Source organism: Chrysemys picta, chromosome 9 (assembly GCF_011386835.1).
Source record: "Chrysemys picta bellii isolate R12L10 chromosome 9, ASM1138683v2, whole genome shotgun sequence".
Lineage (NCBI taxonomy): Eukaryota > Metazoa > Chordata > Testudines > Emydidae > Chrysemys > Chrysemys picta.
The window spans coordinates 55,939,814-55,964,502 of record NC_088799.1 but is presented as its reverse complement, the minus strand read 5'-3'; the positions used below and the strand labels follow the sequence as shown (position 1 = coordinate 55,964,502).

The window sequence follows — 24,689 nt, the reverse complement described above, 5'->3', positions numbered from 1 at the left end:
TTAGAGAAAATACGGTAATAAGTGAATGTAACGTAACTGGGATATGCTTCATGCAAAAGGTCTCTTGTAAGGTATCATTACAAAGCTTATAATCTACTGAGTGTGATCATCTGATTTGTATAAATGTACCACTCTTGTATCTAAAATTAGAAATATAAAATGTAACTCTGAGGGCCTATTGTAATTGTGTAAAGTGTGGACCATTAATGATGGTTTGGAATCTTGATGACTCCCATTGTCTGCAGATGGCTGTATTTACCTGTGAGTCTTCCTGTATATGTGTGTGCTGGCAAGGGAGTAATGAAGTCTTGCAATGACATGTGATCATGTCACCTGAACTGGAATCCATCTTTAACCTGGTGCTTTTCCAGTGAGGGGGGGTGGAAACCCAGAGAGACAAAGAGTTCCCGCCTTATGCAAAAGATATATAAAGGGGGGAAGAGAACAGAGAGAGAGAGGAGCCATCATGAAGAATCCCCTAGCTATCACCTGACCTGCAACAAGAGCTGTACCAGGGGAAAGAATTGTACCCAGGCCTGGAAGGTGTCCAGTCTGAGAAAAAACTTACTGAAGCATCTCTGAGGGTGAGATTATCTGTATTCAGTTTGATTAGACATAGATTTGCGCATTTTATTTTATTTTATGACTTACTTTGTTCTGTCTGTTACTACTTGGAACCACTTAAATCCTACTGTCTGTATTTAATAAAATCACTTTTTATTTAGTAATTTACTCAGAGTATGTATTAATACTTGGGGCAGCAAACAACTGTGCATCTCTCTCTATCAGTGTTATAGAGGGCGAACAATTTATGAGTTTACTCTGCATAAGCTTTATGCAGGGTAAAACGGATTTATTTGGGTTTAGACCCCATTGGGAGTTGGGCATCTGAGTGCTAAAGACAAGCACACTTCTGGGAGCTGTTTTCAGGTAAACTTGCAGCTTTGGGGCAAGTGATTCAGACCCTGGGTCCGTGTTGGAGCAGACGGGAGAGTCTGGCTCAGCAAGACAGGGTGCTGGAGTCCTGAGCTGGCAGGGAAAACAGGAGCAGGGGTAGTCTTTGCACATTGGGTGGCAGCTCCCAAGGGGGTTTCTGTGATCCAACCCGTCACAGGGGTATATATTTAAGTTAAGCCTCTATTACAGTGTCTTTTAGAAGTTTCCATGCAGCTTGCAGGGATTTCACTTTTTCCGCTGTACCTTTTAATTACTATTTAACTAACTTCCTCATTTTTGTGTAGTTCCCCTTTCTGAAATTAAATGCTACAGCGTTGGGCCGCTGTGGTAATAAACCACAGGGATGTTACATTTAATTATATTATAGTCACTATTACCAAGCAGTCCAGCTATATTCACCTCTTGGAGCTGATCCTGTGCTCCACTTAAGACTAAATCAAGAATTGCTTCTCCTCTTGTGGGCTCCAGGACTAGCTGCTCCAAGAAGCAGTCATTTAAGGCAAGTCTCTGCGTAGCGGGCCAGAAGCCCTGAGCTACAGCACCCTTCCCCCCGCCCCCAAACCCACAGATCCTGGGCAGAGGGGCAATCAGCAAAGCTCCATGTGCTGCCCCCACCCCCAGTGCTGGCTCCACAGCTCCCTTAGCCCCGCTGCACTGCCAACCGGGAGCCGCCTCAGGTAAGCACCACCCGGCCAGAGTCCACACCCCAAACCCCCTCCCCAAACTCCCTCCCAGAGACTGCACCCCAACCCTCTGTCCCAGGTCAGAGCCTCCCCTCCTGCACCCCAACTCCCTCCCAGACCCTGCACTCCCACCCACACCCCAACCCCCTGCCTCAGCCCCTCCTGCAGTCCAAACCCCTTTGCCCCAACCCAGAGTCCCCTCCTGCACCCCAAGCTCCTCATCCCCAGCCAGAGCCTGCACCCCCTCCCACACTCCAACCCCCTGCCCCAGCCCATAGCCTGCTCCTGCACCCTGAAACCCTCATTTCTGGGCCCACCCCAGAGCCTAGGGGAAGCTCCAAGCCTCTGCCCTTGCACTGCCGGTGGGGCTGTGTGTGGCCCATGACTAATTTTTCCTGTGGGTCAGTGGGCCCCTTATAGAAAAAAGGTTCCCCCATCCCTGATTTAAGGTGTCAAGAAACTTGATCTCTGCATCCCATTCTGAGGTGACATGTACCCAGTCAATATGGGGATAGTTGAAATCCCCCATTGTTGAATTTTTTATTTTTATAGCCTCTCTAATCTTCCTGAGCTTTTCACAGTCACTATCACCAACCTGGTCAGTAATATATTGCTACTGCTATATTCTTATTATTAGAGCATGGAATTATTATCTGATTGATTATTAGAGGCTTATCTACTTCCCCAGCTCTGCTAATGCCTGGGCTTCCCCCCCTGGGAAAAAAATCAGCTGGCAGCTGGAGCTTGGCTCCCCCATGTTTGAAGTTGGCCCATGGGTGCAGAGCTCAGCGTACACACAGATAACACCCAGAATTAGCCACAGATCTTGGTTTTCCCAAAGCTGTATAAACTCTAAAAAAATTACAGCTTTGACAGGTAAATAACATGAACTCCAGTAACTACTGTACATAATAGAACCAGATTCTTAAATAATTCCTATATAGGGCTCTACATGATCAAACCAAAGCCCCTAACTAAGAATGCTCCACAATAGCCCTGGGAGGGAGGAAATTATAACCATTAAATCAAAGGAGAAACCTGGAGCACATAGGTGAAGGCATTTACCAAGACAGTAGAGCTGGGATAATTCCCACCCCTTATCTGATGGAGAACACCTTTCATGTTGTGCAGCTAGAGATACAGGCAGCAGGATGAACTGGGGAGGAGGTTTTGAACCCAGCAACACTTTCCCCTGGAGGATTATAGGAAAGTTTGGCATAAATGGTCATCATCACTGAAGGGTAAATGTTTATTACCTTCATCTACTCCTGCCCAGCCAGCCTCTAAACTCCTATGCCCCTCCCCATCCACCAAGAACCAGAGGGGAGAGATCCTCCCTAATGACCCCCTTCATTCAGCAAAATCTGCTGGCTGTCCTGGGGCTGGTGCAATTTCCTATGCAGCACAGCAGGTGCTCTGTCCCATCATACATCACGGGGGGGGAGGGCACACAAAGAATGTGTGAGCTAGAAAGCAACAGAGGGTCCTGTGGCACCTTTAAGACTAACAGAAGTATTGGGAGCATAAGCTTTCGTGGGTAAGAGCCTCACTTCTTCAGATGCAAGACTTGATACTTGAGCTAGAAAGGTGGCTGACAGTGAACCACCTTGGCAGCTGTTGAAAGCAAAAGCCTACAGCTCCCGGTATTGCTGGGAAGTCTCCTATTCAAGTGCTAACCAGGCCCAGCCCTGCTTCTCAAGTGCATTTGGCCTGCTAGGGCTAGAGACACCCTCTGCTTTAACATTTGCCCTGTTCCACCTGATCACACCTCTCCCCTGCCACTCACACAGCCTGCACACAGCTACAAGCTCCAAACCCAAAAAACAACTCTGTGATAAATGAAAGGGGGAGGAGAGGTAGCTCCCTTTTATGGACACCCAGCCAGTCAGTTAGCTACAAAGTCCCACTTGGTGGCTACTTGCTTTACCTGTAAAGGGTTAAAAAGTTCCCCAGGTAAAGAAATGGGAGTGGGCATCCTGACCAAAAAAGCCAATGGGAAGGCTAGAACTTTTTAAAAATGGGAAAAAAAAGCTTTCCCTTTGTCACTCTGTTCTCTTTGGGCTGAAGAGACGGGGGCAGCTGAAATGCCGTGTAAAGTTTGGATCAGGTATGAAAATTCATCATCCATACCTAAAAGGATTCATTGGAACAGGGAATGTTTAGATAGAAATAAACCTAATCGCGTCTTTTATTTTCTGTAAGGCTTGTGGACTCCTGTGTTAACCCCAGATGCTTTTGTTTGCTTGTAACCTTTAAGCTGAACCCCCAAGAAAGCTATTTTGGGTGCTTAATTTTTGGAATTGCTCTTTAAAAATCTAGCAAAAGCCTATGTTCCAGATGTATTTTCTTTTTTTATTTTTAATAAAATTTACCTTTAAGAACCTGATTGGTTTTTGTGTCTAAAAGGTCTGTGCGTATGTTTTTCAATTAGCTGGTAGCAACAGCTGGGTTTCCCTTTTGTTTGTTTTCTTCTCAGCTTTCCTGAGGGAGGGGTGGAAAAGCTGAGGGACCTCAGGAAAAACTTCCCAAGTGAGTTTTTCCAGGATTTGCAAGAGGCAGTTTTTCACTTGGGTGGTGGCAGCCACGAAGCCAAGATCAGAGAAAAGCTGTAACCTTTGGGGTTTAATACAAGCGTGAAGTGGCAAGTATTAATTTCCTTACGGACCCCCACCTTCTACACTTAGAGTGCCAGAGTGCAGAACCAGCCTTGACAAACTCACTTGTTCTTTTTACTCACACGTTTGCCACATACAATACTCTTCACAACTGCAGCAATGGCTCAACACATTCGTTATAGCTCTTGGCTACATTTCACTACCTAAATGAATTAAAGGAACAGATACAGGGCAAGACCTAAACCTTTGACAAGTTACATGGTTACACTTTAAAAAATCCTCATACATGCTAATCACCATCTGTTAAGGCTGAAGCACCACTCTGTCACTCCGAGTGCAGAAGGTGGGGGCTCGCAAGGATTCTAAAAATTAATACTGACCACTCCAGGCTTGTATTATACTCCTTACAGCTTTTCTCTGACCTTGGCTTGGTAAACGCTGCCACCACCCAAATGCAAAAAAGCCACTTTGAGCCCAGGAAGGACCACTTGGGAATTCCTCCCTGTAGGGTACCCTCAAACCCTTTCACCCCCACTCTGGGGAAGAGCTGAGAAAGAAAACAAAGAAAATTAGCTACCAGCTAATCAAACAACTAATCTTAACAAAGGTAAGTTTTATTAAAAACAAAAAGGAAAAAATTACATCTGAAACTTAGGCTTTTTACTAGATCTTACAAGAAACAATTACAAAAACTAAGCACCTAAAACAGCTTTCATGGAGGTTCAGCTTAAAGGTTACAAGCTAACAAAAGCATCTGGGGTTAGAGGAGACCCACAAGCCAAAATAAATCTAATCCCATCTATTGAACCATGCCCTGTTCAATAATTTCTTCTACATATGGAAGATGAATGTTTATACCTGGTTCAAGTCTTACACAGCATTGCTGCTCCATCATCCTTCTCTGGAGAACAAGATACACAGACAAAAGGAAGTTTCCCCCCACATTTTAAAAAGTTCTAGCCTTCCTATTGGCTCTTTTGGTCAGGTGCCTACTCCTTTTCCTTTACGTTGTTAACCCTTTACAGGTAAAGCAAGCAGAGAACAGCCACCATAGCTAGCTGGCTGGCTGTTCATAAAAGGGAGCTACCCCCCTACACACTTTATTTATCACACTATCCCAGGTGTGAGAGCAAGTGAGCGTAGGGTATTGGCAGGAGGGAGACAGAGCAGAAAGATTCAGTGTGAAATGTTTTTCTGGGCTGCCCTGCTCTAGGGCAGAATCAGAAGGGAGGGAATGGTCATATCCTCCTCCACTAGGACTTTCATCTAGCAGCGCCATGTGAAAGCAGGTGTGATTTCCAGTGCTGCGAGGAGCATTGCAGGTGCTTTTGATGGGAAATCAGAGAGTAGAGTTTGTACCAACTGCCAGGCACACAGGCAAGTTGCTCTTCCAGACTGTGCAATCTTTATTGCACCCACAAGACATTGCCATTGAAAACTGCACAAGTCAGTCATATGATAACGCTCCTGAGAGTTACGCACCATCTCCAGACATTCACGCAATTAATGCTGGCAGGGCCCTCCCTACAGCTGTGCTGCCTGCTGGAGCCGACCCCCCTTACACACACTGGTGCTAGCCACGGCCCTCAGTGCCTCACACCAGCAGGTGGCTTCAATTTGGAGACATGAAAGGAAACCCCTTTCACCCCACCCTATCAGAGATGGGTCAGCAAATTTAGATCTTGGCAGGGTCAGAGGCAGAAACCCCCCAAAACACAAACCATATGAACCCACCACATTCCCCCAAACTATCCTTGCCCCCCCAAGAGGCTCAATGTGAAAGGCATCCCTGGGTCACTTAGCTCTACAGTCAACAGGGAGGAGAACCTGAGCAGAGAGACCCTCCTTCAATCAGCAAGATTTGTGGCTGGTGCATACTGCAAGCAGGTGTGATCTCCAGCTGTATGTGCCATTGTTGCAGGCCTATTGCCCTGTCACTGAAGCAGGACAAGAGGGGAAATAAAGGTGGTCTATGAATAGGGTTCCTAGGTGCTACAGCAATACAATAAATAAATAATAATAAATTAGGAAAAGAGGTTGGAGAGGCTGTATGGTTTGTTGTGCAAGGGAAAGCAAAAACCTACAACATGTGGTGTTCCCAGGCAGTCTTCCATCAAGGTACTAACCAGGCCCAACTCTATAGCTTCCAAACTCAGGTGTATTCAAGGTGGTATGGCCATAGACAGCCTTTACTCTAACTGTGCTCTTTTTCAGGGCTTGTCTACACTGGCAAGTTTTTTCAATGAAACTAGTGTCGCCAAGGAAAAAATCAACAAAAGCAAAGTCGCCAAAGCATGTCTTCGTTTGCTCCCTCTGTTGACAGAGCGTGTTCACATTTGGGACACCTTTGTTGACAGCGAGAACAATGGACTATGGGGTATGTACCTGGGGAGGGATAGCTCAGTGGTTTGAGCATTAGCCTGCTAAACCCAGGGTTGTGAGTTCAATCCTTGAGGGGGCCACTTAGGGATCTGGGGCAAAATCAGTACTTGGTCCTGCTAGTGAAGGCAGGGGGCTGGACTTGATGACCTTTCAAGGTCCCTTCCAGTTCTAGGAGATGGGATATCTCCATTAATTTAAAAAAAAAAAGGTGCCAACACCATCTGTTGCTGGGAATGTGGAAACGGAGTGTGGCACATCCTAGGATATGCAAAATGTTCCATCATGCACTGCTTTGTGTCCCACCCCTCCAAAGTTTTCTGGCTTCCTTTGTGCCATTTTTCCAACTGTCATTCCTTTGTAGTGTGCACCAGCATCTGTTGTGAGGATATCGCGCATGGCAGCAGAGTTACTTGCAAAGTTAGAAGAGGATGAATCGCAGGCACCTGAGTGTGATATGGATGGTAGCAACTTATCAGTGTTTTGTGCATTCACAGAGCAGCTACATACGGTAGACCATCGCTTTTGGGCTAGGAAAACAAACACTGATTGGTGGGATCGCATTGTCATGCAGGTGTGGGATGAAGACCAGTGGGTACAGAACTTTAGGATGTGTAAAGCAACCTTCATGGAGCTATGTGCTGAGCTGTCCCCCGACCTAAGGCGCAAGGACACCAGATTGACAGCTGCCCTTTCGGTAGAGAACTGTGTTGCAATCTGTGTGTGAAAGCTGGTGAATCCAGACTGCTACCGGTCAGTTGCAAATCAATTTGGAGTAGGAAAGTCCACTGTTGGGGCTGTATTACTCCAAGGGTGCAGACAATAAATTGCATCCTGCTGTATAGGACCGTGACTCTGGGAAATGTGCATGAAACAGTGGATGGCTCTGCAGAGATGTTTCCCTAATTGTGGCAGGGCGATTGATGGCACACACATTCCAATTTTAGCACCAGATCACCTTGCCTTTGAATACATCAATAGGAAGGGATACTTCTCCATGGTTTTGCAGGTGCTTGTGGATCACCAGGGGCATTTCATGAACATCAATGCAGGCTGGTCTGGAAAGATGCATGACACACGCATCTTCAGGAACAGTGGCCAGTACAGAAAGCTGCAGGCAGGGACTTTCTTTCCAGACCACAAGTTCACAGTGGGGGATGTAGAAATGCCCATAGTAATCCTGGGAGACCCAGCATACCTCTTACAGCCCTGGCTCGTGAAACCTTACACAGGGCACCTGGACAGCAGCAAGGAGCGTTTTAACAACAGACTGAGCAGGTGCTGCATGGTAGTTGAATCTGCCTTTGGCCATTTGAAAGCTTACTGGAGGTGTCTCAATGGCAGGCTAGACCTTACCGAGGATAATATTCCTGTGGTCATAGCCACGTGCTGCACTTTGCATAATCTGTGTGAATCTAAGGGTGAAATGTTTGCTCAGGTGTGGAGCACTGAGGCAGAGCGCTTGGCTGCATAGTTTGAACAGCCAGATGCTAGGGCTGTCAGAAGAGCCCAGAGGGCTGCTATTAACATCAGAGAGGCTTTGAGGAACCACTTTGACAATAAGGGGCAGTAACACGTCTGCTTTGGAATTGCTTCCCTGGTGCATCCATGTACAATTTTGGGGCCTAAGATCCAAGCAACACAATGCTTTAGAAGCCTGTTCCCAAGAGTCAATTGATTGCTATACATTTTTGTAGAACATAGAATAAAAACGCTGTACCATTAAATACCTTAGCCTTTATTTATTGTTAAAAAGGGTAAAACCTCACAACTGTGTATAGCTCCAGCTATCATTGTGCAACCTGTGAGGGGGTGGAGTGATGGCGAAACTCAGGAGTGCTGTGAAGTGAAAAGGAATGTGTGGGCATAAAGGGGGGTGGGGTTGGCAAAGAATTGGGCATGTGCTGCAGTGGCAGTCGAGCCTGGATCTGCTCAGTCTGCAGCTGTATCAAAGACTTGAGCATCTCTGTCTGATCCTCCATAACTTTTATCATCCGCTCTGTCACTTGCCCAGCAAAAGCAGCATTCTCTTTTCTGTCCTGCCTTTCAGCTTCCCAGCACTCTTTCTGTTCCCTGGTCTGACTCTCATCGCACTGCAGCACCTCCTGGAACATATCTTCTTTGCTGCGCCTAGGGTTTTTTCTTATCTGCCGAAGCCGGTCTGCGGGGAGGGGGGGTGATGTGTCCTTCAAGGTCTGTGCTGAACAGAAGAGAGATTGTTACATTCCAGCAAATGATTGAAACATTGTAGTAAAAAGGGCATTTTGCTAGTAGAAATCACTTTCTCTCTGAGACTCTAAGCAGGCACACAGCTCCGCGATCACCCCAATCATGGTAAGTGTCGGGAGTGGGGGGAAGACGGTTGTGTGTATGGACAAAAAGGTCACGGCTTGCAGGGCAGCTTTGCAGGGAACTCATTTTAAAATTATCCCACACTTTTTCACAGGCGGGCAATCTGCTGACTGACATCTGACTGCTGCTGAATGCTTGCAGTTTTCACCCCGGTCTATATGCAGCTCAGCTATGTGCCACTTTGGTCCCTGCTCCAGTGATTGCTAAATGGCATGGTACAGTTTCCTACAATGGGAGAACTAACAAGGCTGCAATCCCTTGGAATCTGTGGCAGAAGATTAACAAGTACCTCCTGGAAGCCTTCCAGAGTCTCTTTCTGGAGGATTCCCTACAGGTCTCGATGTGCATCGACACCCTGCTTGGCCATGCAGATTAGCTACACAGAAAACATTACCTGCCTGCCACTTTTCGATTCCCTACCCAAGCCACAGCAACTTACCCGGCGTCTCAGCTCACAGAAAACACTACCTGTCTGCCACTTTTCGATTCCCTACCCAAGCCACAACAACTTACCCGGCGTCTCATCTGCTTCCTGCTCCCCGTTGAGCACTTCTGGAGTGGAGAAAAGTTCCTGGCTGCCTGCCCCACCGCGCGACCCCGATGGGAGCTCCACTTCTTCTAGCTCCAGAATTTCAGCCTGCAGGTTACCCCCTTTTTCTGCTGCCTGTGAAGTATCACGGGGCTATCGGAGATGGAGTTGGGGTGACCACTGAGGATAGCATTCAGCTCCTTATAGAAGCGGCAGGTCTTAGGTGCACCAGCAGAGCGATGGTTCGCCTCCCCCCACAACTTATGGTACACCTGCCTCAGCTCCTTTATCTTTGCTCTGCACTGCTGCATGTCCTGATCATAGCCCTTTTTGCACAAGCCTCGAGAAATTTGCCCATATGTGTCCCGATTCCTACGGGTCACTCGCAGCTGCGACTGAACAGACTCTTCTCCCCATATACTGATCAGATCCAACAACTCAGCAGTGGTCCAAGTGGGAGCGCTTTTGGTGCGATAGCCAGCCATGCTCACCTAGGAAGCTCCTCTGGGAAGCCAGCAAACAGGAAATGAGATTTAAAATTCCTAGGGCTTGCAAGGGGGAGGGGTGGCTTGGCTGCAGGGCAGTGGAGTTCAAACCGCTGACCAGAGCGGCAGCATGGGAATTGTGGAACACTTTCTGGAGGTCAATAAAATCGGGGGTGGGAGGGAGGGCGTTGTGTCTACACTGCATGTTTGTCGACAATAAAGGGAAGGGAAAAGACAAAAGTCTCTCACAAGGGTGGAAGTTTTTTGTTGCCAAAACTAGGCGGGGATTTTTTTTCCCGAAAAAAGTCACATTGCAGTGTGTACGCTATCGCTGTTTTGTCGCCAAAAGCCAGTTTTTGGTGAAAAAACTTGCCAGTGTAGCCAAGCCCTCAGTCTCATCCCTGCCTTCCCTACTACTCACTGCACATCCTGCAGAGCATGTCACTACACATACACAGCACAACTCACACATGCTGCCTTTGCCCACCCGCTCTCCACATTCCCTAATCACCACGCACAACATGCTTCACAATGACAATTTGCAGCTCTTGGCTATAATTCACCTCCTAATTAGGGCTGTCTGTTTTGGTTGGACATATTCCTGGAGGTTTCATCACATGACAATCTAATTAAAGATTAATCTTTAATTCCTGCAGACTCTAGGACAATCCTGGAGGGTTGGCAACCCTACTCCTAAACCAACTCCATGACCCAACACCAGGCAAGGCCCTTCAATACTTTGCAGCGTCGTACTTCAAAACATTCCCTCCCCCTCCTCAACCCCCCCCCAAACCTAATTCAAGACATACACATGATTAATGTGGCTTGCTCTGTACCCTCCCATACATTTCACCCACCGTACACACTTTTCATAGTGCTTGCTCCATGCCCTCCAGAATTAACACACTTACACACATACTGCTTCCACCCCTCATGCGCACACAGATCCACACATATTGCAGTCCCTTCACGCACACACAATGCTGCACCCCACCCCCACAAAAACACCCATGCACAATAAATGTTGTTTGATCCAGGGGCCGCTGCTCTGGCCACCCTCAGGACTGCCCACTGGTCATGGCTCAGGCTGCCCCCGGGACCACTGGTGCTCCGGAGGTCCCTGGGCCATCCCTGGGACTGCTGCTTGGCTGGCTCCAGGACCAGCCGCACTGGCCGCTGCAGCTGTGGAAGTCACGGAACCCATGAATTCCACGACCTCCGTGACAGACTCGCAGCCTTATCCATAATTAAGGCATCGCTCACATACTCTGCACCACATACACACACCACTCTGCACACAATTAATACATCCTACACACACTGTCGTCGTTCCACCCCCAACTCTCATATACTGCATTCCTGCTGTTCCACAATTGATGCATCCTCACACACTTTGCAAACCTCCTCCTCCTCTACACCCACTTATCCCTGCCCCAGAGGAGAGAGCAAGGGAGCGGCAGGACCTCCGGTGGAGGGAGATGGAGAAGAAAGAGGGAAATCTAAAGGGAGGCAGTGGTTATGTTCTCCTCGACCAGAGCTTTCCTCTGCAAGCAGGTGATATTTCCAGATTTGCATGCAGCATACCAGCTGCTTTTGACTGGAAATTGTGGGGGGTGGTAGTGGTAAGGGGGAAGCAAGAGAATTTGTGAGGTAGAAAACTGGGTTTGAGAGGTGACTGCACAGGTGGGTTTTAGAAGCGTAGGCAAAAGCCTACAGCACCCGGTATTCCCAGTCAGTCTCCTATCCAAGAACTAACCAGGTCTGACGCTGCTTGGTTTTAGAGAGCAGACAAGATTGGGTGCATGCACCTGGCCATAGACAGCCTCAGCTTTAAACTTTGCCCCTTTTTAAACTGATTTTAGCCTCTCCTCTGCCACTCACACAGCGCCCACTGCAGGACACACTGCAACACACACACAAAAATCTTACTTGTTCTCCTTACCCATGCACCCTCCCCCCCATTCTTTACGTACTTCCCACAACTGCAACAACAACGGCTCAAACACATTTCTTCGCAGCTCTTGGCTACAGTCCACTGCCTAAACCAGCTCTAGGAACAAATCCTGGACAAGACTCATACCTTTCAACACACGACATGACTACACTTAAAAAAAAAAAAAGCATACACAATCCAAACCCACTGCATCCTTCAAACCTATTATACAATTAATGCTGCCCTGATCCATTCCCTATTTTAGTCTATGTAGGTTCTTATACCATGCTCTTCACCATGGTATCTGAGCACCTTCCAGCAGTGCGTAAAACAACTGGTGATGATTTTAAGTGAGTTTTAAGTGTGGTAACTAGAAAACAGACAAAGTGGTTACTGGCTTGTTATTTTCTGTTTGCTTATTTCGGGACAGAAAAGTAGGGAAATGAGTGAAAGTGAAGCTACCAAGAAGTTGGAGCTCTACAGGTTGCAGGTAGAGGAAAATGAAAAAATACACCAGAAACAGATAGAATTAAAACATATGGAAATTAATGAGCAAAAGGCTGCACATCAGAGAGCCGTGGAAGCAGAAAATGCCTAGCCAGAAGCAGAAAAAGCCAGACAGAAAGCTGACCACAAGAGAGCCAGAAGTAAGCACTGGAGTTGAAAGACAAAGAAATTGAGGTCCAGAAGCAAGCCATGGAACTGAGACATAAAGAAATGAAGCAAGAACTGGCTGTAATGTAGTGGAGGAGACAGAACCCCCCACCAAGGGATTCCACCTCTCCAAAAATCCACAAGTGGGAGCAGCTGTGTCCACCATATAGCAAATCTGGGGACATTGCTGAATAGTTCATCATCTTTGAGAGACTGTATATGCTCCATGCAATTCCTGACGATCAAAAGATGGTCACAAAATTGACTGGGAAAGCTCTGGACATATTCAATAAGATGCCAACGGGTGATGCATCCAATTATGTTAAATTTAAGGATTTGGTTTTGAAAGTTTCAGATTACACCTGAAATTTATAGAGTAAAATTTAGAAGCTTTAAGAGAGGGGCTGGATTAAGTAATGTGGCTTATGTGAGCCAAATGAGAAATCTACTGGATAAGTGGGTGAGGGGAGAAGAAATTACAAGCTTTGAAGGAATGTGTGATTTGATTGCACAGGAACAGTTCCTGAATATGTCTAGTGATGATGTAAAACAGTGTTTATGGGATATAAAGGTGGAAACGGTTGATGAACGTGCAGTTTTTGCAGATAAAATTGAGCAATCCCAAGCACCTAGTAGGAATAAACCACAGGGAGAGGGGTTAAAGTTTGGTGGGAAGTAAGGTCCTCATTTTACCCCTGGAAAGGAGGACGAGGGTGGATGGGAGGCTGGACACTCACCCCCATCCCCCAAGTTCACTCCTCCAGTCCTCATCCCAAATCTCCTGTGAAAACAAAAGAGCCCAGAAGGTGCTTGTGATGTTGCACCCCATAATGCTTTACAGAAATATGCTTATGAGTGTAAATATGACATAACTGGAATATGTTTTATGCTAGATATACCATGTAACATATCTGCAAAGGTTATGATCTACTGGATATATTCATCCTATTTGCATGCATGTATCATTTTTGTATTCAAAGTTATGAATATTGGCTATGTACTTGTTTGATTTTAAGTAGCCTCAGTGAAGCAGTTGGTCAGCTTCTTGAGAAAAGACTGTTTTCAGTAAGTGACCAATCAAGAAACACTTAAGCTAACAATGAACTTTGAGAGACACTAATCCATATCTGAGCTTTCCTGGGAATGTGGCGTCAGCCTGTAAGGAACTGAGTCATGCATGGACATGTGATTTGCCCATGTGATTCAAACTCCATCTTGTAGTTGGATTCTGCATAGGAGAGGGGAAGGGGTTTCCACCCACAAGAGAGAGATTATATAAGCCCCTAGGGATGCCCCTCCATTTTGTCTTCAGCTGGCTCAAGAGGGCCTCTCCACCCCAAAGGATGCCTGAAGGAAACTGGAACAAAGGACAATAATTACAGGGGTGTGAATGATTGCTGGACCCAGACTAGGAGGAAGTCTAGTCTGTAAAAGAGGCTTTTTGGAACATCTCTGAGGGTGAGATTTACCTGCATTTAGTTTTTACTGTATTAGGCTTAGATTTGCATGTTTTATTTTATTTTGTTTGGTAATTTACTTTGTTCTGTCTGTTATTACTTGGAATCACTTAAATCCTACTTTCTGTAAGCAGAGTCAGGATGAGTTCTACCCTGACATCTGGTGGTGAATTATGGCGAGTGTGGAAAAGAACTCCAGGGGCTGATCTTGTTTGCATAGGCACACCCACTCGCCTGGCATGAAACCACAGCAACTCAAAGTGGTTACTTTGGCTGGTGTGGGATCCCCAGTTTCTCTGTTATTGGGGCAGGAAGAATAAAGTTTTGTTACCCTGATTCTGTGAATCAAGGCCAGTGGAACTGTTGTATGACAGAAGGACTGAGTGAGTCATTCACCATTACCTAAGTAGCATTTGCTTGTCAAGGGGCATGGGTTACAAAACCCAGTGAATTGAGAGAGGATGGGGACAGGTATTTGTACCTGATGGTATGGCCCCCTCCCTGAGGGGGTTGAAACACCAATTGCACTACCTCCTCTCTCCACTGTTGAATGTCAGAGCTAACTTTGATTCCCTTAGGAGTCTAGTTACAGACTGCTGAGCTGAGTTCACTTTGGGCCAATAGTGCACCAGCACTGGGGCTAGCCTACTACTAGCTGAAATCACAAAGAGCTGAAATCACTAAGAGCTGAAATCACAAAAGAGCTAAAGCTATTTGAGAGCTGAGATCACTGAGGCTGTGTTAACTAGTGGGGGAGCCTGAAGCTATATTGCTAAGCTAACTTAGCTTAGCGGGGGTGAGCGGAGCGGAGCGGCTGGAGGAGCAGCTAGCAGAGCAGAGCCTTGTGGGAGCGGCCCAAGGGACGGCTGGAGCGGAGCGGAGTGGCTCACAGGTCGGTGAGCGGAGCGGCGCGGCTCACAGGTCGGTGAGCGGAGCGGCTCACAGGTCGGTGAGCGGAGCGGAGCGGAGCAGCTGCCAGAGCAGTTCGTGGGACGGCAGGAGTGGGACTGCGGGTGGAGTGGAGCAGTTCGTGGTGAAGGCTGCGGTGGAACCCCACAGAGAAGCAGCCGGTTGGCCTCGGATCACGTAAGGTGCCCCTTAACACCCTGCTCACCCCCCCCTTTGAACTCTGGGGCTGCACTGATCATGGACAGAGACTTTGGGGGGTTGTCAGACTTTTGGGACTTTGGTGATTCTTGGGTTGCTGGACCCAAGAGACTTTGGGATTGGTGGACTTTTGGGACTTTGGTGATTCTTGGGTCGCTGGTTTCAAGAACCAACGGGAGAGGACACGGCCCAATTTGCTGGGGTGGGTCTTTGCTCATGGTTTGGTCTAAGAACTCTAGTTGTGGTGTTTTTCCAATTTAATGCTGATGTTGTTTACCTCATGTTATTAAATATTTTCTGTTACACTCAGACTCCGTGCTTGCGAGAGGGGAAGTATTGCCTCTTAGAGGTGCCCAGGGGGTGGTATGTAATTGTCCCAGGTCACTGGGTGGGGGCTCGAGCCGGTTTTGCATCGTGTTATTGAAACGGAACCCCTAGATACAGAACCCGGCCCTTGTTGCTGCCAACTTAGATGGGCAGAAGGGTTACATTTCTGTATTTAATAAAATCACCTTTTACTTATTAATTAACCCAGAGTATGTATTAATGCCTGGGGGGCAAACAGCTGTGCATATCTCACTATCAGTGTTATAGAGGGCGAACAGTTTATGAGTTTACCCTGTATAAGCTTTATACAGGGTAAAACGCATTTATTTGGGGTTTTGGACTCCATTGGGAGCTGGGTATCTGAGTGTTGGAAACAGGAGCACTTTTTAAGCTGTTTTCAGTTAAGCCTGCAGCTTCTGGGGGACGTGGTTCAGACTTGGATCTGTGTTTGCAGCAGGCAAGTGTGTCTGGCTCAAACAAAGCAAGGTACGAAGTCCCAAGCTGGCAGGGAAAACTGACTCAGAGGTAGTCCCAGCACATCAGGTGGCAGTTCCCAAGGGGGTTTCTGTGACCCAACCCATCACAGTGCTATCATTGTAATTCCACTGAGCACCTGAGGAATAAATACCCTGTGCTAAGTGGGAACAGGCAGCATGCAACTCATGGAAATGCTGCTACTCAGAGCACAGAGGCACCTCAGGCAGTTGCCACTTATGACACAGGATTTGTAAAGGTTGCCACTGCACAGCCAGGCAGTAAGCACATGTAGGCTGTCAAAGTAAATGGCAGAGAACTCCCTGCCTGGAGAGATACTGGTGCAGAAATCTCTGTGGTCAGGAGAGACCTGATTCAGGAGAAAGACATGCTGCCAGGACAGATGGCAGAGCTTTTGTTCGTAGGGGGGTCACAAAATCTTTGTGCCTTTGGGTAAGGTGCACATTGATACCAGTCAGCTCTGTGTTCTTGGGGAACCAGGGCACAGTATCCAGCCTGTCTTTATCATGAAAGATACCCCCCCACCAGCCTCCTCTTAAATCAAAACCCATCAGAGAAAAGCCTTGCAGAGAGCAATGAAGGGCGGATGGAAGACACACCTAGATCCCTCCTGACAAGGGTGACAAGATTATCACATCGCCATTAGCATACAGAATAAAAAACAGAGACGACTCCCCTAGCCTCATCTGCATAAAAGATGGGACAGGGAGACCTCTCAATTTGCATACAAAATGGAGAACAGAGAACCACACTGAACTCTGGGACCAGAAAAAGCAGGGACGCACTGCATCATGGGAATCTCTGCTCCAGATGTTATTGAACCTATGCCTGCCCACACCCAGCTCAGCAGTTATCAGACCAATTCTAGCAAGGAATCCTTGATGGATATCCAAAATACTGAAGTAGCCTAGTTGCATTGTGAGCTCACTGGAAGAAAACACCACCCATAGCCAAGAGTGATCAGCTCCTATTTCCTAACCCAGTGTTTCCCAAACTTGGGACGCCGCTTGCGTAGGGAAAGCCCCTGGCGGGCCGGGACGGTTTGTTTACCTGCTGCGTCCACAGGTCCAGCCAATCACGGCTCCCACTGGCCTCGGTTCGCTGCTCCAAGCCAATGGGAGCTGCTGAAAACGGCGGTCAGTATGTCCCTCGGCCCACGCCGCTTCCAGCAGCTCCCATTGGCCTGGAGCAGCGAACCATGGCCAGTGTGAGCCACAATCGGCCAGAACTTCAAAACTTTTGAAGTGATAATCAAGATAGCTCAGTACAGACAGTTTGATAAGAAGCAAGTGTGAGAATACTTACAAGGGGAGATAGATTCAATGTTTGTAATGGCTCAGCCATTCCCAGTCCTTATTTAATCCTGAGTTGATTGTGTCTAGTTTGCATATCAATTCCAGCTCAGCAGTTTCTCGTTGGAGTCTGTTTTTGAAGTTTTTCTGTTTTAAGATAGCCACCCGCAGGTCTGTCATAGAATGACCAAACAGGTTAAAGTGTTCTCCCACTGGTTTTTGAGTATTATGATTCCTGAGGTCAGATTTGTGTCCATTAATTCTTTTGCGTAGAGACTGTTCGGTTTGGCCAATGTACATGGCAGTGGGGCATTGCTGGCACATGATGGCATATATCACATTGGTAGATGTGCAGGTGAACAAGCCCTGATGGTATGGCTGATGTGATTAGGCCCTATGATGATGTCACTTGAATAGATATGTGGACAGAGTTGGCATTGGGCTTTGTTACAAGGATAGGTTCCTGGGTCAGTGTTTTTGTTCACTGATGTGTGGTTACTGGTGAGTATTTGCTTTAGGGTGGGGGGTTGTCTGTAAGCGAGGACAGGTCTGTCTCCCAAGATCTGTGAGAGTAAAGGATCATCTTTCAGGATAGGTTGTAGATCTCTGATGATGCGCTGGAGAGGTTTTAGTTGGGGGCTGAAGGTGACAGCTAGTGGTGTTCTGTTATTTTCTTTATTGGCCCTATCTTGTAGGAGGTGACTTCTGGGTACTCGTCTGGCTCTGTCAATCTGTTTTTTCACTTCAGCAGGTGGGTATTGTAGTTTTAAGAATGCTTGATAGAGATCTTGTAGGTGCTTGTCTCTATCTGAGGGATTAGAGCAAATGCGGTTATATCTTAGAGCTTGGCTGTAGACAATGGACCGTGTGGTGTGTCCTGGATGGAAGCTGGAGGCATGTAGGTAAGTGTAGCGGTCAGTAGGTTTCCGGTATAGGGTGGTATTTATGTGACCATCGCTTATTAGCACAGTAGTGTCCAGGAAATGGACTGCTTGTGTGGATTGATCTAGGCTGAGGTTGATGGTGGGATGGAAATTATTGAAATCATGGTGGAATTCCTCAAGGGCTTCCTTTCCATGGGTCAGGATGATGAAGATGTCATCAACGTAGCGCAAGTAGAGTAGGGGGCGTTAGGGGACGAGAGCTAAGGAAGCGTTGTTCTAAGTCATATATATATATATATACATACCTCGAGTCAGCGGCACTGCTATGGGTACCCGCATGGCCCCACAGTACGCCAACATTTTTATGGCTGACTTAGAACAATGCTTCTAAAAACACTTCAAAAGTTTTTTTTCTCTTACTTAATTGGCCTCTCAGAGTTGGTAAGACAACTCCCACCTGTTCATGCTCTCTGTATGTGTGTATATATATCTCCTCAATATATGTTTCACTCTATATGCATCCTAAGAAGTGGGTTGTAGCCCACGAAAGCTTATGCTCTAATAAATTTGTTAGTCTCTAAGGTGCCACAAGTACTCCTGTTCTTCATCTCCTGACTGATCATGCTGGGGGCTCTGCCTGTCTCCGGCCCTCAGGACCCTGAACTACCACCATCACCTGGGAACCCCGACCAGTTCAAGCTTCAGGGAGCGGTGAGATCCCCTTCTTTCTCTCTGTTTTCCTCTCTACCTTAGGTATTAACTTTTAATTAGGTATGTTATGGTGGTTTAGCCCTCCTTGTGTAGTGATCACTATTATTCAATAAATAACTTGTATGGTTAAGCTGGTTCCTTCTCTCTCTCTTGCTGAACTTTACTCTTTTGCGTTCTTAGCTTCCCCCATTTACTCTACAGCAACACTTCTTTTACCTAAGCTAAAGATCCCTGCAGCGCCCAAAATACTGTGGGGTTTGCTCATCAAGTAGGTTACTGCCAGTACAACTGAGATGTGAAAGTGGGGATAGGGACGTGCTGAATCTGGGACGCATAAGGGTAACAGCTTGAAAGTGCTGCTTGACCCGGTCCATGCAGCCCAGGGGCATATAAGGAGAGGCAGCTTGAAAGTGCTGCTTCATTCAGCCTAGTGAGTCCAGAGACATATAAGGGGTTAGCTTGACAGTGCTGATTGACCCAGTCCGCTCAGACTTGCTCTGTTAATGTATGTGTGGGTGTGGGTGTGTTCATCCGGTTCTGGGGCTGGAGAAACCCAGCCCTAGGGAAACTAGGTCCTGCAGGATAGCTCCATTGGGAGGGAACTTGCAGAAGGGAAAAGTAGAGCTCCATATAAAAACACAAGTAACACAAGCAGTACATTAATAGAATTACAGAAAACCCCCAGCCCCAGAAGAGTAACCTGAATAAATGAGCATACCCCAAAGTAATGGGCAAATCTGGTAACAACATGGAAACTGAGGATTTGCAAGCTGAATTGACCATGGCTGCAGTTTCTCAAAATCCTATGCAAATTCTACTTGGAAATTACTTTTTCAATATGGCTAGGGATATCCAGAGGTCTGTCAGCAGCGAGGAGAAATCTTGTGCTGAAGCCCCAGGGGGAAGGAGCAAAGCTACAGAAACTGCTGAGGAAATAAGAGAGAATCTCTTTAATTCCTCTACTGCCCTGCAAAGCAATTTACCACAAGGGGTAGGTAGAACCAGCTCCTGTCCGGTGGCTGTTCCCTCAGGGAAGGGGAGTGTTTTGCCTGATGGTAGGGAGACTGTCCAGGTTGCTGGCTGCCAGGAAGTTGCAGTTAAGCAAGGGATAAATCTGGCTCTGGGAAATGTGCGCTGAAGGAAACCTAGAGGGGGGAAGATGGGATCCAAGAAACCGCTGCAGTGGGTAAGGATTCTATGGGCTCTGTAACTGGAGGCCAGCCCAATTCAAAGACAGAGGAAGGTACAGGGCTTGCCAGTGAAGGGTCTGTCATGGCTGGTAGCTGGTAGCCCACAGCTGAACAGCAGACAAGTTACCCTGAAGGGGACATAGGGGTGTATGCCCAGGTGGGGGGGCCCAAAGAAAGAGGTTAAGAAGGAATGTGGGGGAATGCAGGAGTGTCTCCCCACACATTACAGGGAAGGGTTTGCCCAGGAGAAATTTGCTGGATCTGCATCTGTAATTCCAGGCACCCCACCTGTGGCTCAGGTTTTAAGCAGAAACTGTGTATCTGACCTCCCTGAGGGGAGCAGCCATACAGCTGACCTCTTGGGAACAGCGAAAGGGGTGACCAAGGGTACCCCAATCCAGGTCCCACTTTTGCAAAATGTTTTTCCTGCTGTACTTGTGAAAACTAACTCTGTCTCTTAAGATGGAGGGGGAGGGTGTTCTTCCAAGCATTTTGGTGTCTGTGAAGATGCTAATGACCCACCTGATGAAGGGGCGGAAACAGCCACTTTCCAGACAGGTAAACCCCTCCCCACAGCTAAACATCAGACACTGAGTGATGGGGGTGAACACAAAGGCCTTGGCTACACTGGCAATTCACAGTGCTGCACTTGCTGCGCTCAGGAGTGTGAAAAAACACCCCCCCGAGCGCAGCGAGTGCAGCGCTGTAAAGCGCCAGTGTAATCAGCGCCTGCAGCACTGCACGCTCTCTCGCAGCGCTGCAAGCTATTCCCCTCGGAGAGGTGGAGTACTTGCAGCGCTGCGAGAGAGCTCTCGCAGCACTGGCGGCGCGACTATACTCACACTGCGAGTGTAGCCAAGGTCAAAGGAATCTCAGGAGAGGGGGTAGATTCTTCGCATGGGCTTATCCCTGGAGAGGAAATGCAACGCTACAGGGGACGGGCCAGTAACACACAGTTTCCTTGCCAATACGTCAAAGACATACCCAAAGTAAGAACCTTTACTGAGAGGATGAGAAATATAATGAAACCTAAACAAACTGATCTGTTTAGACAGAAGGCGTCGTATGATTATCATACTTGGAAGCACTTTTCTGTCATGAATTTGCTGGTAATTTTGTCTCTTACTACACACACTGTGGGTTAAGACAAAGAATTTGATACTGGTGGTAAATACTTTAAAAATGTGTAACATGCATGATTTTTGGAAGAATCTTTGGTATGGACTTGGAGTGGTAACAAGAAAGTCCTATAACAATACTGCTTCTCAGCTAGTACCTGTAAACAGGCTTAGAGCTGGGCACAGCAGAGAAAGCATATCCAATCTAGACTGCTGTGTGGAAGGGGAAACTGAGGCACACCGCCTCATGGCATTGGTGGCTAAATGCCAAGGCACCTACACTTTAAAAGATATTGACATCTGCATTATGTACGCAATACTACACACCACAATATTTTCTGGCAACCTGGCAACAGAAACCCAGAACTTTGCAAAACACCTATGAATGACATTACAGTGTTTGGTAACAGTGGGAAGTTGTACAACCAAAGCCAAAAAGGGATTTTAGGCATACTGCCTCTGCATTAGTCAGTGACCAATCTTCTGGCAGTAATCTCCGGGGGAAGGTGTAGGGTGACCAGACGTCCCGATTTTATCGGGACTGTCCCGATATTTGCTTGTTTGTCCCACGTCCCGACCAATATACAAGCAATTTTGCCCTCCCGGAAGGGCTCTTGCCCCCCCACAACCTGACTCCACCCCCTCCATCCCCCATTGGCTCCCTCCCCAAATCCCCGCCCTGGCCCCGCCTCTTCCCCATGCATGTGGCACTCCTCCTCCCTTCCAGGCTTGCTGCTGTAATGGCAGGGCAACCCTGGAGGGAGGGGGTGGTGGCCGGCTTCCAGTTCCTGGAGCTGGTGAGTAGGGGCACTGGACGGGCAAGGGGGGCTGGCAAGGGGGCTGCTCCCCCAGGAGGTATACGGGGGGGCTCCGGACCCCAGCAATGGCGGGGGAGAGTGGCTCGGCGCCGCACGAGTGGCCATGTAAAGTTTATGAGCTTGGACAGGACCCCGGCTGGCTCCCCGCCCGGCTCCCCGCCCCGCGCCAGCATGTTGCGCCGGCTGCCACAGGCCAGGTAAGGAGCCGAGTCACCCTCTCCCCCCTCGTCCTGGCTCCTCAGCTGAGCCCCCCCTTCACCCTCCCGGGGGAGCAGCCCCCTTGCCAGCCCCCCTTGCCCGCCTGGTGTCCATACTCACAAGCCGCAGGAACTGGAAGCCGGCCACCACCCCCTCCCTCCAGGCTTGCGCCGGCATTCCAGCGGCAAGCCTGGGAGGGAGGAGGAATGCCGCTCAACTGAGGAGCCGGGGGGAGGGGGGACTCGGTTCCTTACCTGGCCTGCGGCAGCCGGCGGGACATGCTGACACGGGGAGGGGACACTACCCCCCTACACGGCAGGGCGAGGAGCCGGCCGGGGTCCGTCCCCCCAGCCGATAAACTTTATGTGCCCACTTGCACGGCCCTGAGCCACTCTCCCCCGCCACTGCCGGGGTCCGGAGCCCCGCACCTCTCGCTCCAGCGGCTCCTTCCCCGTGGGGCGGCGGGACGTGCCGCATGTGCCCTGGGGGGGGGGGGAGGGGCAGCAGCTATGGCACAGCCGGCACCTGCAAAACAGCCTTTTTTTTTTTTTTTGCTCCGCCCCCCCCTCCAGCCGCGGTGGCTCTGCTCGTCCCTGACTCTTCGAGCACTACGGGCTTTGGGCAGCCCCCATGCCTCCGGACCCTGCGTCACCGGAGCCCGGGAGGGGAAGTGCCCGGCTGGGGGCGCAGGGTCCGGAGGCAAGGGGGCTGCCCGAAGCCCAAGCGCTACCGGCTTCACGGTTTGCCAGGCAGCCTCCAGACCCTGCGCCCCCGGCTGGGCGCTTCCCCTCCCAGGCTCCAGCTGCGCTGGGGAAGCGCCGGCCGGGGGCGCAGGGTCTGGGGGCTGCCCGGCAAACCGTGAAGCCGGTAGCGCTCGGGCAGCCCTTTCCGTGTGGCTGGGAGTGGGAGGGAGGAGGGGGCGGAGTTAGGGCGGGGAAGGGGCGGCGTTGGGGCGGGGCTGGGGTGGGGAAATGGGCGGGGCCAGGGCCCGTGGAGGGTCCTCTTTTTTTATTTATTAGATATGGTAACTCTATCTAAACAACTGGATCAAGTTGCAAAGGGGTGGCCAGCATGCTTGAGGGCGGTCGCAGCCACTGCCCTAGTGCTTGGGAAAGCTAAAAAACTGACACTGGGAGGAACTGTGCAAGTGTATATTCCCCATATGGTCTAAGCCCTGCTGGACACTAGGGATGGTCTCTGGCTCATACAGGCTAGGGTTGCTCGGTACTAGGCAAAACTGTTAGAGAATCCTGAAGTTACCTTGCAAACCTGTCCCTCCCTTAATCCAGCTACCCTGCTACCAGAAACAGAAAAGCAGGAACATGACTGTCTGGAAATCATAGATGCCCAATACTCCAGCCACCCAGATTTAAAAGATCAACCACTACCAAATATCAGAGGGGTAGCCGTGTTTGTTGCTTTTTACAGATTCAGACTGAGGGTCCTGTGGCACCTTTAAGACTAACAGAAGTATTGGGAGCATAAGCTTTCGTGGGTAAGAACCTCACCCACGAAAACTTATGTTCCCAATACTTCTGTTAGTCTTAAAGGTGCCACAGGACCCTCTGTCACTCCCAAATGCTGACTTGGAATGGTATACCGATGGCAGTAGTGCCGTTGTGGATGGGCAAAGGAGGGCGGGTTATGCTATTGTGACCCTTCATGATACTGTGGAAGCTGAGAGTTTACCTGCTGGGACATCTGCCCAGCTTGCTGAACTAGTGGCCCTGACTCGTGCACTCGAGCTGGCAAAAGACAAACGGGTTAATATCTTTACTGACTCAAAGTATGCTTTTGGGGTATTGCATGCTCACGCTGGTCTGTGGAAGCAAAGAGGGATGCTAACAGCCCAAGGCTCCACGGTTAAGCATGGGTCTCAAATTCTCCGGATGTTAGAAGCGGTACAACTCCCCTCAGCAGTAGCAGTGGTGCATTGCAGAGCCCATCAAAAGGAAGATCAAGATGTAACCAAGGGCAATGCCAGAGCAGACAGGGAAGCCAAGCGCGCTGCTATCCTGAAATCACCAACAAAGGAGAATGCCCAAATGCATGCCCTCATCCCATCAGTAGGTGAGCTTGCAGCTCCTCAGTACTCCCATGATGACAGAAACCTGGCTGACAGGCTCAGTCTCCAGGAAAAGGAGGGCTGGCTTTATTCCACAGAGGGAAAAATCCTCCTGCCCAAGGGCCTGATCCGACCAGTGTTGCAGAAACTGCATCAGACCACACACGCAGGCAGAGAGGCTCTTACCCAGCTTATGAATAAATATTTTCTAACCTCTGGACTTAAACCCCTAGCATCACAGGTACAGGCTGAATGTTTAATTTGCCAAAAGAATAACCCTCGACCAGGAGTAGCAGTGTTACCAGCCACCCTGGAACCTACCCCAGGCCCAGGATTGGTGTGGCAAATAGACTTTACTGAGTTTCCCAGGACACATGCGTACAGGTACCTCCTTGTCTTGGTGGATCGATTCGGTGGATGGCCCGAAGCCTTCCCATGTC

The 24,689-nt window shown here is 48.7% G+C and overlaps 1 protein-coding gene across 2 annotated transcripts in view; it reads right to left on the bottom strand.

Annotated features, from left to right (window-relative positions):
* Positions 1 to 8,356: 8,356 nt before the first annotated feature.
* Positions 8,357 to 24,689, bottom strand: part of PASK (PAS domain containing serine/threonine kinase) — an 86,084-nt gene continuing 69,751 nt past the window's right edge. Inside the window, exon 18 of one of the 2 annotated variants that reach the window (XM_065557063.1) lies at positions 8,357 to 8,834. The gene's annotated coding sequence lies outside the window, so the exon portion shown is untranslated. The remainder of the gene's footprint in view (positions 8,835 to 24,689) is intronic. The other variant, XM_065557064.1, reaches the window with a different exon arrangement.